The 15,541-nt window shown below is 40.5% G+C and overlaps 1 long non-coding RNA gene across 3 annotated transcripts in view; it reads left to right on the top strand.

The window, feature by feature from the left end:
- Positions 1 to 1,563: 1,563 nt before the first annotated feature.
- LOC134484605 (uncharacterized) overlaps positions 1,564 to 15,541 on the top strand; it is a 34,583-nt gene continuing 20,605 nt past the window's right edge. Inside the window, exons 1-2 of one of the 3 annotated variants that reach the window (XR_010062103.1) lie at positions 1,564 to 3,679; positions 8,392 to 8,446. This is a non-coding gene — a long non-coding RNA (uncharacterized LOC134484605). Of the gene's footprint in view, positions 8,447 to 15,541 lie in introns of all 3 variants that reach the window. The other 2 variants (XR_010062102.1, XR_010062101.1) reach the window with 2 other exon arrangements.

Below are 15,541 nucleotides of genomic sequence, written 5' to 3'. Positions count from 1 at the left end.
GGTGCAAGCCTACTAAATGGCGCTGGATGGCGGATTGAAATGTCCTTGGATTTTGTTTTCAAGCATTTTACCTAGTCTTTTTTCCACCAATGTTCGTCAGGGAAATTCGTCTGAAATTCTTTCTTTGTTGAGTTATTTGTGATTTTGGTGTCAGGGCGACAATGCTGTCATGGAATCAGTTTGGCTACTTTCCTTCTGTTTCTGTGTTTAGGCGTAGGTTGAGATATCTTTGAAAATCTGGTAGAAGTCTGCGCTCAATCAATCTGGTCCTGGCAATTTTACAGTGGGCAAACTTTTAATTACTGTTTAAAGGTTAAATTACTCTTTAAGTGTTGTAGAGCTATTCACATAGTTTATCTGACCTCAGTTTACCTGTGGTCAGTGTTATCCTTCGATACAATCATCCATTTAATTCAGAGATTCTAATTTTGCAGACAGCAGGTTTTTGACACCTAATGATTCTGTGACTTTCATCAGTGTCCATCTATGCGGCTCCCTATTCATTTCTGATTTTGTTATTTGGATGCTGTCTTACCTCCTATTACATTATTTGTTTAGGGCTTTGTGTGTCTGCTTGATTTTCCCAAGGAACTAGCTCTACTTTTTGTTAATTTTTGTATTCACTTTGTTTCTGATGGATCACTCTCACCCCGAGTCTGATCATTTCTTTCTGTCCCCTCCTTTAATATGTATTTGCTTCTTTTTATTTTAGAGATTTAGGGTATGCTGGGAAGTTGCTAGTGTGAGGTCACTCTGATTTCTTTATGAAAGCTCCCTGTGCTGCATATGCATGTTCCCCTTAACACTGCTTTCGTTATGTCCCTTAAGTTTGGGGAAGCTGTGCCTTCATTTTCATTAAATTCTAAGAACGCTTTTTCTTTTTCTTGTCTTCTCTGAACTTGTGGTTCTTCAGTTTGGAGCTATTGAATTTCAATGAGTTTATATACTTTTTCTTATTGTTGAAGTCCAGTTTTAATCCCTGGTGATCTGAGAAGATCCAATGCTTAGCATAGTCTTTTTGTATCCGTTGTGGCTTGTTTAGAGTGGGAGAACAAGGTCAGTTTAGGATAAGGTTACATGAGGTACTGAAAAGAGAGTGTGTACTTTTGTGTTCATGTGAACTATTCTGTAGATATCAGTGTGGTCAATTTAATTGAACCCCGTGTTAGGGACATCATTTATTTTTTTTTGTTTCTGTTTCAATGGTCTGCCCTTAGTGAGAGTGGGACATTGATGGACCCCACTATTAATGTGTGAGCTTCAATGTGATATTTAAACTTCAGCAATATTTCTCTCACCAATATTACTGCTTTTGTCTTTGTCTTATAGACATCCAGAATCGAGATGCCATTTTGGTGGATATTTCCTCTGATGCATAATAAGTGTCCTTCCCAGTCTCTTTTCATTACTTTTGGTAGAAAGTCTGATTTGCTGGATGTTAGAATGGTTACACAATCTTGTTTCTTGTGTCCATTTGCTTGGAAAAACTTTTCCAACCCCTTGGTCTGAGGTTGTGTCTAGCTCGGTACCTGGATTGTGTTTCTTGGGTGCAACAGAAGGATCTTTCCTCTTTTTAAATCCATTGTGTTAGCCTGTGTCCTTTTACTGTTGAGTAGAGGACATTAATGCTTAAAGTTATTAATGAGATGTTGCGGAAGCAGGGTTTTTTTGCTTGCATGTTTTTTGGTTTTGTGTTTTCGATTGGGATGTTTGAGAAGGTATGTGAGTATTACTTCTCTTCAGTGGGGTGCATGTTTTTTTTGTTTGTATTTTTTGTTTTTGTTTTCTGGGGAGCTGTTGGAGTATGCATGTAAATGTGAGATACTTTCTGTACTTTATGCTGTGTAATTATTAATTTCTAGTGGGAGGCAGGGATGGTTCAATTTCTGAAAATCCATCAATATAATTCACTATAAAATGAAACTGAAAGAGAAAAATCACATGATAATCTCATTATATGCTGAAAAAGCTTGCAAAAATATTCCAACACCCATTCATGTTAAAAGCATGAGACCAATCAGGGATACGATTCCTATGCAGAAACATAATAGAGGCAATGGACAGCAGGCCGGTACCCAACATCAATCTAAAGGGAAAGAAACGTAAAGCAATTCCATTAAATCAAGGACAATGTAAGGCTGCCCACTCTCCCTATTCTTTATAGTATTTGAAATTCTATCCAGGGTAAAAGCATAGTTCAATATTGATTCTGACATGGAGTATGGCCAAGGCCTGTGAAGGAGGAATGGCACACAGCTTTAGAACTCCTGGGGTATGGCCCACTCTTCAGCACAGTCTCCTTGGACCTTGGTGAGTCATGAACCCCACGAGAACTTCCCACAGAGTGTCATTCAGTTATTGCAATCATTCTCTCTTAATCTAAGAAGTGCATGAAAATCCTCATGGAGCTTCCCACCACTCAGAGGGCAGTGCCATTGGCATTTGCAATAACCGTGGTCCAGGTCTTTTAGCAATTGCCCCTGGGGTAGATCAGTGCTTCTATCGTTGACCAAGGAAATGTAGAATTGTCACAACCCGTAAAAAGGACCACAACCCTTAAAAAGCATTTGGAAAAATAAAATTGATTGTGAAGCTGGCTAAGATCTTTTCCCTACTGACTCTGTTATAAAAAACAATGTATGAAACAATTGGTAGTTCAGAAAGGCTGGGACCTTTTAAGGTCAGGGATCAAGAACAATGGCAGCACAGACTAATGGTGTGACTGTCACAAAGGCTGGAATGTTGATGACTGATTTCTGAACCAGTTTTACCCTCTGCTTCCTGATAGGATTTAATAATGATTCCCAATTACAGATGTGCATTCTGATCATTTGAAGCAGATGACATTTTTATACAGATGTTTATATTTCTGTTTTTTTTAAAGATTCTTATAAGAGTATTTTTGAAGATAAATAATACAATACTTAACCATTTCTCTGTAAATTCAAATTGCTTACTTATGAAGTTATGTTGGCCTTGGGAATAATTTGTTTTCTTTAGGTGACTATGTAATATTTGTTCTAATACTGTATTGGGTATCACTTTTTCAACACTATGCAAGAGAAGAAAACTAAAACATGATCACACTTTTTGTAATACAATATTCAATAAATTAATGGTCTATAGGGAAAATACTGCCCATTGGGAAACAGAGAAAACCTAGAAAATTTAACTGTATGTCACTCGAATGAACCTGGGAATAAAAATGTTATGTAGAAGATTCTCATATACTTTATGTTCCTAAGTGATTTCTACCCATGTCAAGTCCCTGACTAAATATCTTCATTCAGAGCATGTAACCACTAATGAAGCCAAGAGAATTCTCTAGATTTAGAGAGATGTAGTATGTAATGGTTTTGACTGTTTCACAAGAGACTCTTCTGGAAAAGGCACTCTTGAACCTGGTCAATGTAAGGAAATATGTTCAGCATGTAGGCCATAGCAAGTCTCAGTGACATCATCATTAGGCCCTCCATTAAAAATCTCTTGTATCCTGGAGAGCCCTAGTTTCTTCTGTGATGTCACAAGTGTTGTGACATCATCTGCCTCTTAGATATTCCATCAGTACCTCTAGAGTTTACTAATTGATCTGTAATTCAGAATAAACAGCCATTTGGGAGAGAAAAAAAGAAGATGAAGAGATCAGAGATGGGGAGAAGGAACCTGGCCTTCTGTCTTGGTATAAAAAAGAAGAAATATGTGGTCCATGGTAAAGCTATGTGAGACCTTAGTAGGGGTTGAGTGGGTTCTCTTGAGAGACAGCCTTGACCTGAGCCTTCCACATATGGGAATCAGGAGCTGGGAAACTCTCAGAAGCATCTGGAGTTTCCTGAATATTATGGTTCCTTGAAGTCAGAGAGTTTCTATCATTAATTACTTTATTTCAAAAGTCAAGTGTTGGGAAGGGCACAGTTTTCTTTCTGAGAGCTCATGGCTATTATTCTTTTTGACAAGAAGAAAAAGGACCTAAGGAAGAAGGGAAAAACAAGTATTTTGTCCCTAGCTCAAAGTAAACTCCTCCATACTATTTTATCTATTGTTTAGTTTGTGTCTGACACTGATATCGGGAAAGAGAAGTGTTTGTAGTTGAGACTTCACCATCTCAGTCTTTCCAATATTATTTCTCTCACTACCATTCCCTGACAGTGACCCATTAGATTTCTGTGTCAAGAGCTGTGTTTAGCTGTCAGTTTTCTTTTCTTTTATTACTTATTTTTTTAATTTTTACAAATTTATTTGTCTTTTTAAATGTTTATTTCTCTATTTACAATTATAATATTATTCCCTTTAAGAGTTTCCTCCCATAAGATCCCTAACCGGTCCTTCTCCACTTCTTCTATAACCCCCCCCCCTTACTGTCCCTTCAAATTCTCTTTAACTGTGAATCAAACCAAGGGAAGACCAAGGGCTTCTTCTTCCACTGGTGCCGAACAAGGCCATTCTCTGCAGTTGGAGACATAGGTCTGTTCACGTACAGTCTTTCAATATTAGTCTCGTACCAGAAAACTTTGTTTCATTAGCATTGTTGTTCTTATGGGGTTGAAGGTTCCTTCAGCTCATGTTAGCCTTTCTCAAATTCTACCAAAATGAGGTCCATTTTCAGTTCACTGGTTTGCCACTAGCATTCACTTCTTTATTTGACATGCTGTAGTTGTGTCTCTCAAAACATATCTATATCCGTTTTCTGGCAGAATGCACTTCTTAGCTTCATAAATCTTATCTATTACTGGTGACTGATACACACACACACACACACACACACACACACACACACACACACACTTTTGGTGCCTCCTACAACTATTTGGTTAGGTGGAATGTTAACATGGATTCTGCACAACTAGGTCAAGAATGTACCATTTACAAATGACAATGTTATGTAGACTCTCTCCTGTACTTGAAGTTGAGGTTTCACTGTTCCTCTAGCTTTCTTCACCCTGCCATCTTCCTGTTTCTTATATTGGCCTTAAGAAAGAATCATGGTAAAATATCTAAAACCTTCAAGTCTGGCAATCAGAATACAGGAAGGTAGATTTTGTAGTACAGATATCAAATGTGACTAGAGAACTGAATTGTATAGTCCATGTGGTCCTTTGCTTTATTGATGTCTGGTAATATTAGGATCAAATAAGGATTTGGGAGTTGATCATTTGACGTATGTACACAACATTTCCACTGTTTAGTCACTCTATAGCTGGGCCAAGTTTGTTGTCGAATTCATTGCAAAAAAAAATGGAATTGTAAAAATGAAATTTTTGAGTACACATGCAGGAATATATATAATGTCTCCTGTCAATTAATGTACGATCAGTAAATGTAAAACAATATTCACTCGATTAAAGTTCTGTGGGGAAAATACTGGCATATGGAAAACTGACGAAACCTAGGGAATTGAACTATATGTCACAAGATTGGACCTGGGGAAATAATTAATCTCCAGAAGAATCTCCTTCACTCCTTGTTCCTAGATATTTTCTACCCATGCCAAGCCCCTAAGAAACTATCTCTATTCAGAGCATGTGTACCCACTAATGAAGCAGAGAGAAGTCTCTAGTTTTAGAGAGATGAATATGTAAAGGTTTCTACTGTGTCACAGGAGACACTCTTGGAAATTGCACCTCCAGATCTGGTCAATGTAAAAAAATCGTTTAACAGGTAGGCTATGGCAATTCTCAGTTACATCATCATTAGGCCCTCCGTGTAAAAACTCTTGTATCCTGGAGAGCCCTAACTTCTTCTGTGATGTCACAAGTGTTGTGCTGACAGCAACAGACTCTTGGATATTCCTTCAGTACCTCCAGGGTTTCATAATTGGCCTTCAATTCAGAATAAAGAGCCAATTGGGAGTGTATTTGTATAAAAAAATAAAAAAAAATACTTGGTCCAGTGGAAAGCTCAGTGAGCCCTGTTTAGGGGTTGACTTGGTTTGCTGAAGAGATAGCCTTTATCTGAATCTTATCATAAGGGAATCAGGAACTGAGGGCTTCCCAGAAGCATCTGGACATCCCTGCTTGTTATGTTTCCTTGATGTCAGAGAGTTATATCATTCATTTCTTTATTCCAAAATCCAGGTGTTGGAAAGGGCCCAGTTGTTCTGTGAGAGCTCATGGCTTTTAGTTTTTCCCAGAAGAGAAATGTCCTAAGGAAGAAGGGAAAGACAAGTATTGTGTCCTCAGCTCAGAGTACAGTCCTCCTTGCTTTGGATTCCTATAGTGAAGTTTGGGTCTGACACTGATAACTGGGAGAGAGAAGTGCTTCTATTTGAGATTTCATCATCTCAGTCTATCCACTAGTATTACTCTGCTTACCATTCCCTGACAGTTGCCATTTAGATTTCTGAGTCAATAGGTATGATTAGCTGGCAGTTAACTTTTCTTTTTTTCTGTCATATTTTTTATTTTTTAAGCAATTTTTATTACTTTTCCTAATTGGATATTTTTATATTTACATTTCAAATGTTATTTTTTATCCCAGGTTCCTGTCCATGAGATCCCTAAACAGTCACACTAACCTTCTTCTATAACCCCCCTTACTGTACCTTGACATTCCCTTGAATTGGGAGGCAAACCTAGGGAGGAGCAAGGGCTTCTCCTTCCATTGGGGCTCAACAAGACCATACTCTGTTACCTATGCAGTTGGAGCCATAGGTCTGTCTATGCCCAGTCTTTGAATATTGGTTTAGTACCAGAAATCTCTACTTAGTTGAATTGTTGTTCTTATGGGGTTGAAAGTCCATTCAGTTGTAATCCTTTCTTATCATCTTAAAAAAAGAGGTCCATTTTCAGTTCTTTGGTTTGCCACTAACATTCACTTCTGTATTTGACATGCTGTAGCTGGTTCTCTCATGAATGATCTATATCCAGTTCCTGGCAGTATGATCTTCTTAGCTTCAATCATCGTATCTAGTTTTGGTGCCTGGTATATCTATATATCTATATCTATCTATATCTATCTATCTCTATCTTTATCTCTATCTCTATCTCTATCTATCTCTATCTCTATATCTAAATCTATATCATCTATATCTATACATATGTATATATATCATCTATATCTATATCATCTATATCTATATCTATATCTATACCTATTTCTATATATATCTATACCTATATCTATATCTATATCTAACTATCTATCATATATATACTTTATATATACTTTTATACTTATATATACTTTTGGTGGCTCCTACAACTACGATTTTTGATGGAATAGTTACATGGATTGTGCCTAACTAGGTCAAGAATATATGATCCACAAATGACAATGCCAAATAGACTCCCTCCTGTTCTCATAACCTACTGAAGTTGAGGTTTCACTGGACCTCAAGCCATTCCTCTTGCTGCCCATCACCCAGAAAATAATGTTTGGCCTGAAGAAAGAATCATGGTAAAACATCCAAAATTCTCAAGTCTTTCCCTGGACAAACAGGAAGGTTGATATTAGAGAAAGGATATATAATAGAACTACAGAACCAAATTCTATAGTCCATGCTGTCCTTTGCTTAACTGATGTCTGGTAATTTATAGATAAAATAAGGATTTGGGAGTTGATCATTTGAAGTAGGTACACTATATTTCCACTCTTATATTCACTCTACAAGTGGGCCCCATTTGTTGACAAATTCATTGCAAAAATGGAATTGGAAAAATGAAATTTTTGAATACACATGCAGGAACATAAATGATGCCCCCGGTCCATGAATTTCCAGTCAGAAAATGTAGCACAATATTCACTCAATTAAAGGTCTGTAGGGAAAATAGTGGCAACGAGGAAACAGATTAAACCTAGGGAATTGAAATTTATGTCAGAAGGTTGGAAATTGGAGTAAATTAAATCTTGAGTAGAATCTCCTTCCTTCCTTGTTCCTAGATCTTTTCTACCCATGACAAACCCCTGAATAACTTTCTTCATTCAGAGCATGTGATCACTAATGAAGAAGAGAGAAGTCTCCAGCTTTAGAGAGATGTAGCATGTAAAGATTTCTACTGTGTCACAGGAAACACTCCTGGAGAGGGCACCTCCAAATCTGGTCAATGTAAGGAAAGCTGTTCAGCAGATAGGCCATGGCACTTCTCAGTGACATCATCATTAGGCCCTCCATGAAAAATCTCTTGCTTCCTGGAGAACACCTGCTTCCTCTGTGACATCACAAGGTTTATCTTGACAGAAACTACCTCCCAGATATTCCTCCTATATATCTATGGTTTACTATTTGGCCTCTAATTCGGAGTAAAGAGCCATTTGGAATGGAGAACAGATAGGATGAAGAGATCAGAGATGGGGAGAAGGAATCTGGCCTTCTGTCTTGATATAAAATAAAAGAAGAAATATGTGGTTCTTGGGAAAATACCCTGGGAAGATGACTCTAGTTATGTTGTTCTCTAGGTGCACCGAGCTCTTGGAGAAGTTGCTGAACATCCTAAAGACTTTTGGGCAGATGGTAAAGTTTCTAGATACCCCTTTTTAGATTTCAATTGTCCTGAGGATTGTATGGCTGGTGGTCAATGTTTTCCAGGAAGAGTGCTAGAGCCAGATTGATTTTTAGATGCATGGGCTAATGGCATAAGGTCCAAATGATTTTTTTTGATGTGGATATTCCTTCAGACCTTTGGAAATATAAAAGGATTTTGTATTTTTGAAGTCTAATTTGCACAATAACAAATCACTGTGAGCATCTTTGGACGACATGAGATGTCCAGCATTCCCTTCAAAGGATTGGTAACTTTCCACATTTCCTTCATCATTTTTGAAAATTCCATGGCCCTTTGGACAGATGGAGAATGTGTGGGACTCACCTGAGGAGTAGTTGTAGCTTTTGGTGTCTCTTTTGCAGAAGAAGATAGCACAAGATTTCTTTTGGCAGAAGGGGGAAGGTTGAAACTGTCTTCCTTAGAGGAGAAATTTTTCAAGACTCCATCAGAAGGAACAAACCTTAAACCACTGTTTCTAGAAACTGGATGCCTGTCGTCCATTTTGGTAGAGGGAGAATGTCGAGTATTTCTGCCCAGAGTGGACATGTGAAAGAAATCTATTTGGGTAGATGGGGATAGTTGTAAAGCATGCTGTTCAGATGCAGTAGATCCTAAGACATCCTTCTCAGACGAGGAAGGTCTTAATGTACCTTGTACATGTTTAGAAATCCTGACTGACATCAAAATGGGGTGTAGGTATTAGAGCTACCTCTGAAGGTGAGACCTCTCCTACAGCATCATGGGCATATGTGAGAGGGCTGAGAGACTCATGAGCAGATAAGGATGTTTCTACATATTGTTGACTAATTGAGGAAGTTCCAAGAAAAATTTCTTTTGCTAGAGAAGAGGAAACAGACTTTCGTATAGATGAGTCAGTTTCCCTAGCCTGCTTGATAGGCAAAACAGGTTCCAAGGCCCCTTCAGAAGGTAAGGAAAAGTGCAGAGCCATTGAAGTATTTTACAGATGTTCTGGGTCTGCTTGTGGGTATAAAGAAGGACAGGCAACCCTTTCTGCATATTTGGAAGAGTGTGTAGCATCTTCTGTAGTTGGGGAAGATGGCTAATCTTGAGGAGATAAGGAAGTTCTATAGACTCCTGTGAAGTTTGCGGAGGTCATATGTATTCTTTTGCACTAATGGAATCCAAGGAATCCCTTTCCTCAGATATCGGGGATGCTACAGAACTGGTGTTTGCGTATCATGTTCCACCACTCCTGGTTCACATATGGTTCGATCCATAACCTTCTCTACAGATGGAATATGTCCTAGAACATCTTTTGCACATGTGTCCAATCCACAAGTCAATCCTAAAGATGTGGCTGTGGGTAGAACTTCTTTTGTAGATGTTTCTTGTCTCACAGAATCTTTATGAGATAGAGTACTACTCAGAGAATACTGCTCAGTTTTGGGAAATTCTAGCATCTCTGATTTATATGTGGAAAATTTTGGATCCTCTCCGTTCAGGACAAAATGACCTAGAGTCCCCTGAGGATGTAGGAGATGTTTTATCTTCTCTGCACATTGTATAAATATGGAGCCTGCATGGCTCATTGACTGTGTGTTGTGATAAACCTGGCTCTTTTGAGTCTAATGACAAGTTACGTGGGTCCTTTTCAGTGGTAGAAGATATTTGAATAATTCTCTGTTGTATAGGGACATTTGCAGTACAAGGGGAAATGGTGAGGGTGCTAGAACATATTTTTTATGTTCGGAAGGCGTAAGAGTTCCTTGGGTGGACTCAGAATTTTCTAACACATCTTACATGGGTTTGGAATTCTCAAGAGCCCCTTCTGAAACTGGCAGTGGTCCTTGAACTAATGGTGTAAATGCAGAAAATTTTGTCTCTGCTTGGGCTGGTATGTGTGTTATGAGGTTCACTTGGGGATTTTGTCCCCCTTGGACCATAAGTGATTATTTAAGCCCATTTTTAATAGTATAGGACATTGAAGGTCCTCTTGTTTTAATAGGGAAGTTCTGAAATTCCCTTTGTCAGCAGAATCAGGTTTCAAGCTCATTTTACCCGAAGTAGATTGCATAAAGCACTTTGGTGGAGATGGGAGGCATCTTTGTCTGTCTTTGTGAGTGGACTTGGCTCTGTTCCCTGCTTTGGCAGCTGGCCAAGATAGTAAAGTCTCATGTGGAGACAGGGCAGGATTTAATCCATTTGTGGAATATGAGAAATCACAGAGATTACCTTTAAGAGAAGAACTTTTGCAGCCCTCTTTGTCTGATGGGAACTGTTGTACTCCCCTTGAACAGAAGGGTCTTTTCCAATACACTTTGGAGGAGAATTGGAAAGACTGGAGACCTATAGGATAGGGAATGAACATTTGAAACTCCTTTGGAAACTCTGTGGGACAGAGAGCTGATCACCCAGAAGAGTGGGCAATACTCAGACAACAGGGAAGGAGAGATTGCCACTTCTGACCACCGGTGCACACATTCCTAGCCCAAGAGGAAACTGCAGAGTGCCACTGGACACATGAATATAGGAGTAGTCAAGCTTCAGGAGCCCTGCAGTCCAAACTGCACTTGTATCTGAACTGGTCCTAACATTATTCTACACCCTAATCTCGTGTGGGTTGAGGAAGTCTTAGACTGTCAGAGGGACAGAAACCCCTGAGAACTCTGCTCACAGTCCTGACTCAAGAAAAAAACACCTAGCTCCATCTGGGCCTTCTGTTAATAGGGACCTAGGGGCAGTAGGGGCAGAACAATTTTGGTTGCAGCCTTCATGGAAAACTGCAAGTCAGCCCAACGAGCAACTTCAGGCATGAGACAAGAGGTGAATCAAACTTTTCTGCTCAAAGTGAGCTGAGTTGTGGTCTCAGGACACACAAAGGAAGAACTGCCCTGGGACCAGGCAGTTCCAGTTTCTTGCAGGCTCCTGAACTTCTGTGGTCCTGGCCCAGAACTCCCTGATTCTAGATGCTGTGGGAAAGAGAGCTGATCACCCAGGAGTATGGGCAATACCAAGCGTACAATGAACAGAGACTGCCACTTCTGCCCACCATTGCCCACACCTCTAGCCCAAGACAAAACTGCCTAGTGCCTCTGGACACAGGAATATAGGAGGAGTAAATCTAAAGGAGCACCATGTTCCAGACTGTGCCTGGATCTGAACTGAACTGGTCAAACAGCTCCTTGTACCAAAATCCTGAGTGTGGGGGAACTAGACCTTCAGAGAAGCAGACACTCCTGGGAAACCAGAGAGGACTACACTCTTCCAAGATTCCTGACTCAAGAGGAAAACATTTTGTGCCATCAGTGTCCCCAACCTACAGTGGGACCTATGAGAAGTATGGGAATTTTCTTCTTGTTCCCGCCCACAGGGAAAGATGAAAGGGAGTGGACAGGAGCAACTACATGCCTGAGAACAGAATACTTTGTTCCTATAACTGGGTAAAACAAAACAGGAAAACAGGTCTATAGCAATCCTGACACACAAGCCTACAGGGCGGTCAACCACCGCCAGAAAGACCAAGAGAAGCTAGCTCCAGAGACAACCTGATGGCTAGTCAGGAACACAAGCAACAGAAAACAAGACTACTTAGGCACAACAGAACCCAATTCTCCCATCAAAACAAACAGTGTATATCTAAACAAAAGCAAGATCTAGATTTAAATTCACATTTTATCATGATGGGGGCGTGTGTTAAGAAGGTCATAAATAACTCCTTTAAGAATATAAAGGACAATAGAAAATACAGAAGTAAACAAGTAGAATCCCTGAAAGAGTGAACTCAAAAGTACCTTAAAGAACTACTGGAAAAGGACTTCTGCGCCTGAGACACCACCGGAACCTGAAAGAAACAGACCGGATAAACAGTTCTCTGCACCCAAATCCCGTGGGAGGGAGAGCTAAACCTTCAGAGAGGCAGACAAGCCTGGGAAACCAGAAGAGACTGCTCCCTGCACACACATCTCGGACGCCAGAGGAAAACACCAAACGCCATCTGGAACCCTGGTGCACTGAAGCTCCCGGAAGGGGCGGCACAGGTCTCCCTGGTTGCTGCCGCTGCAGAGAGCCCCTGGGCAGCACCCCACGAGCGAACCTGAGCCTCGGGACCACAGGTAAGACCAAATTTTCTGCTGCAAGAAAGCTGCCTGGTGAGCTTGGGACACGGAAGCAGAATTTCTCTAGGAGGCACGGTCTGTGTTTACCGGAAGTCCCACACCCGCGGATCCCGGCCCGCAGCAGCTCTCTGCTCCCAGACCCGGTGAGAGAGAGACCCAACCGCCTGGTCAGGTGGGCACTCCTGAGGCTGCAGAGCGGAAGAGACCACCAACACTGCTCACCCCTGCCCACATCCCTGGCCCAAGAGGAAACTGTATAAGGCCTCTGGGCTCCCGTGGGGGAGGGCCCAGGAGCGGCAGGACTTCTGCGCCTGAGACACCGCCGGAACCTGAAAGAAACAGACCGGATAAACAGTTCTCTGCACCCAAATCCCGTGGGAGGGAGAGCTAAACCTTCAGAGAGGCAGACAAGCCTGGGAAACCAGAAGAGACTGCTCCCTGCACACACATCTCGGACGCCAGAGGAAAAAGCCAAAGACCATCTGGAACCCTGGTGCACTGAAGCTCCCGGAAGGGGCGGCACAGGTCTTCCTGGTTGCTGCCGCTGCAGAGAGCCCCTGGGCAGCACCCCACGAGCGAACCTGAGCTTCGGGACCACAGGTAAGACCAAATTTTCTGCTGCAAGAAAGCTGCCTGGTGAACTCAAGACACAGGCCCACAGAAACAGCTGAAGACCTGTAGAGAGGAAAAACTACACGCCGGAAAGCAGAACACACTGTCCCCATAACTGACTGAAAGAGAGGAAAACAGGTCTATAGCACTCCTGACACACAGGCTTATAGGTCAGTCTAGCCACTGTCAGAAATAGCAGAACAAAGTAACACTAGAGATAATCTGATGGCGAGAGGCAAGCGCAGGAACCCAAGCAACAGAAACCTAGACTGCATGCCATCATCGGAGCCCAATTCTCCCGCCAAAACAAACATGGAATATCCAAACACACCAGAAAAGCAAGATCTAGTTTCAAAATCATATTTGATCATGATGCTGGAGGACTTCAAGAAAGACATGAACACACTTAGGGAAACACAGGAAATCATTAATAAACAAGTAGAGGCCTACAGAGAGGAATGGCAAAAATCCCTGAAAGAATTCCAGGAAAACACAATCAAACAGATGAAGGAATTAAAAATGGAAATAGAAGCAATCAAGAAAGAACACATGGAAACAACCCTGGATATAGAAAACCAAAAGAAGAGACAAGGAGCTGTAGATACAAGCTTCACCAACAGAATACAAGAGATGGAAGAGAGAATCTCAGGAGCAGAAGATTCCATAGAAATCATTGACTCAACTGTCAAAGATAATGTAAAGCGGAAAAAGCTACTGGTCCAAAACATACAGGAAATCCAGGACTCAATGAGAAGATCAAACCCAAGGATAATAGGTATAGAAGAGAGTGAAGACTCCCAGCTCAAAGGACCAGTAAATATCTTCAACAAAATCATAGAAGAAAACTTCCCTAACCTAAAAAAAGAGATACCCATAGGCATACAAGAAGCCTCCAGAATTCCAAATAGATTGGACCAGAAAAGAAACACCTCCCGTCACATAATTGTCAAAACACCAAACGCACAAAATAAAGAAAGAATATTAAAAGCAGTAAGGGAAAAAGGTCAAGTAACATATAAAGGGAGACCTATCAGAATCACACCAGACTTCTCGCCAGAAACTATGAAGGCCAGAAGATCCTGGACTGATGTCATACAGACCCTAAGAGAACACAAATGCCAGCCCAGGTTACTGTATCCAGCAAAACTCTCAATTAACATTGATGGAGAAACCAAGATATTCCATGACAAAACCAAATTTACACAATATCTTTCTACAAATCCAGCACTACAAAGGATAATAAATGGTAAAGCCCAACATAAGGAGGCAAGCTATACCCTAGAAGAAGCAAGAAACTAATCGTCTTGGCAACAAAACAAAGAGAATGAAAGCACACAAACATAACCTCACATCCAAATATGAATATAAAGGGAAACAATAATCACTATTCCTTAATATCTCTCAATATCAATGGCCTCAACTCCCCAATAAAAAGACATAGATTAACAAACTGGATACGCAACGAGGACCCTGCATTCTGCTGCCTACAGGAAACACACCTCAGAGACAAAGACAGACACTACCTCAGAGTGAAAGGCTGGAAAACAACTTTCCAAGCAAATGGTCAGAAGAAGCAAGCTGGAGTAGCCATTCTAATATCAAATAAAATCAATTTCCAACTAAAAGTCATCAAAAAAGATAAGGAAGGACACTTCATATTCATCAAAGGAAAAATCCACCAAGATGAACTCTCAATCCTAAATATCTATGCCCCAAATACAAGGGCACCTACATACGTAAAAGAAACCTTACTAAAGCTCAAAACACACATTGCACCTCACACAATAATAGTGGGAGATTTCAACACCCCACTCTCATCAATGGACAGATCATGGAAACAGAAATTAAACAGTGATGTCGACAGACTAAGAGAAGTCATGAGCCAAATGGACTTAACGGATATTTATAGAACATTCTATCCTAAAGCAAAAGGATATACCTTCTTCTCAGCTCCTCATGGTACTTTCTCCAAAATTGACCATATAATTGGTCAAAAAACGGGCCTCAACAGGTACAGAAAGATAGAAATAATCCCATGCGTGCTATCGGACCACCACGGCCTAAAACTGGTCTTCAATAACAATAAGGGAAGAATGCCCACATATACGTGGAAATTGAACAATGCTCTACTCAATGATAACCTGGTCAAGGAAGAAATAAAGAAAGAAATTAAAAACTTTTTAGAATTTAATGAAAATGAAGATACAACATACTCAAACTTATGGGACACAATGAAAGCTGTGCTAAGAGGAAAACTCATAGCGCTGAGTGCCTGCAGAAAGAAACAGGAAAGAGCATATGTCAGCAGCTTGACAGCACACCTAAAAGCTCTAGAACAAAAAGAAGCAAATACACCCAGGAGGAGTAGAAGGCAGG

Source organism: Rattus norvegicus, assembly GCF_036323735.1.
Source record: "Rattus norvegicus strain BN/NHsdMcwi chromosome Y unlocalized genomic scaffold, GRCr8 chrY_unlocalized_17, whole genome shotgun sequence".
NCBI classification, from domain to species: Eukaryota; Metazoa; Chordata; class Mammalia; order Rodentia; family Muridae; genus Rattus; species Rattus norvegicus.
This window is presented reverse-complemented; position numbering and strand designations above follow the sequence as displayed.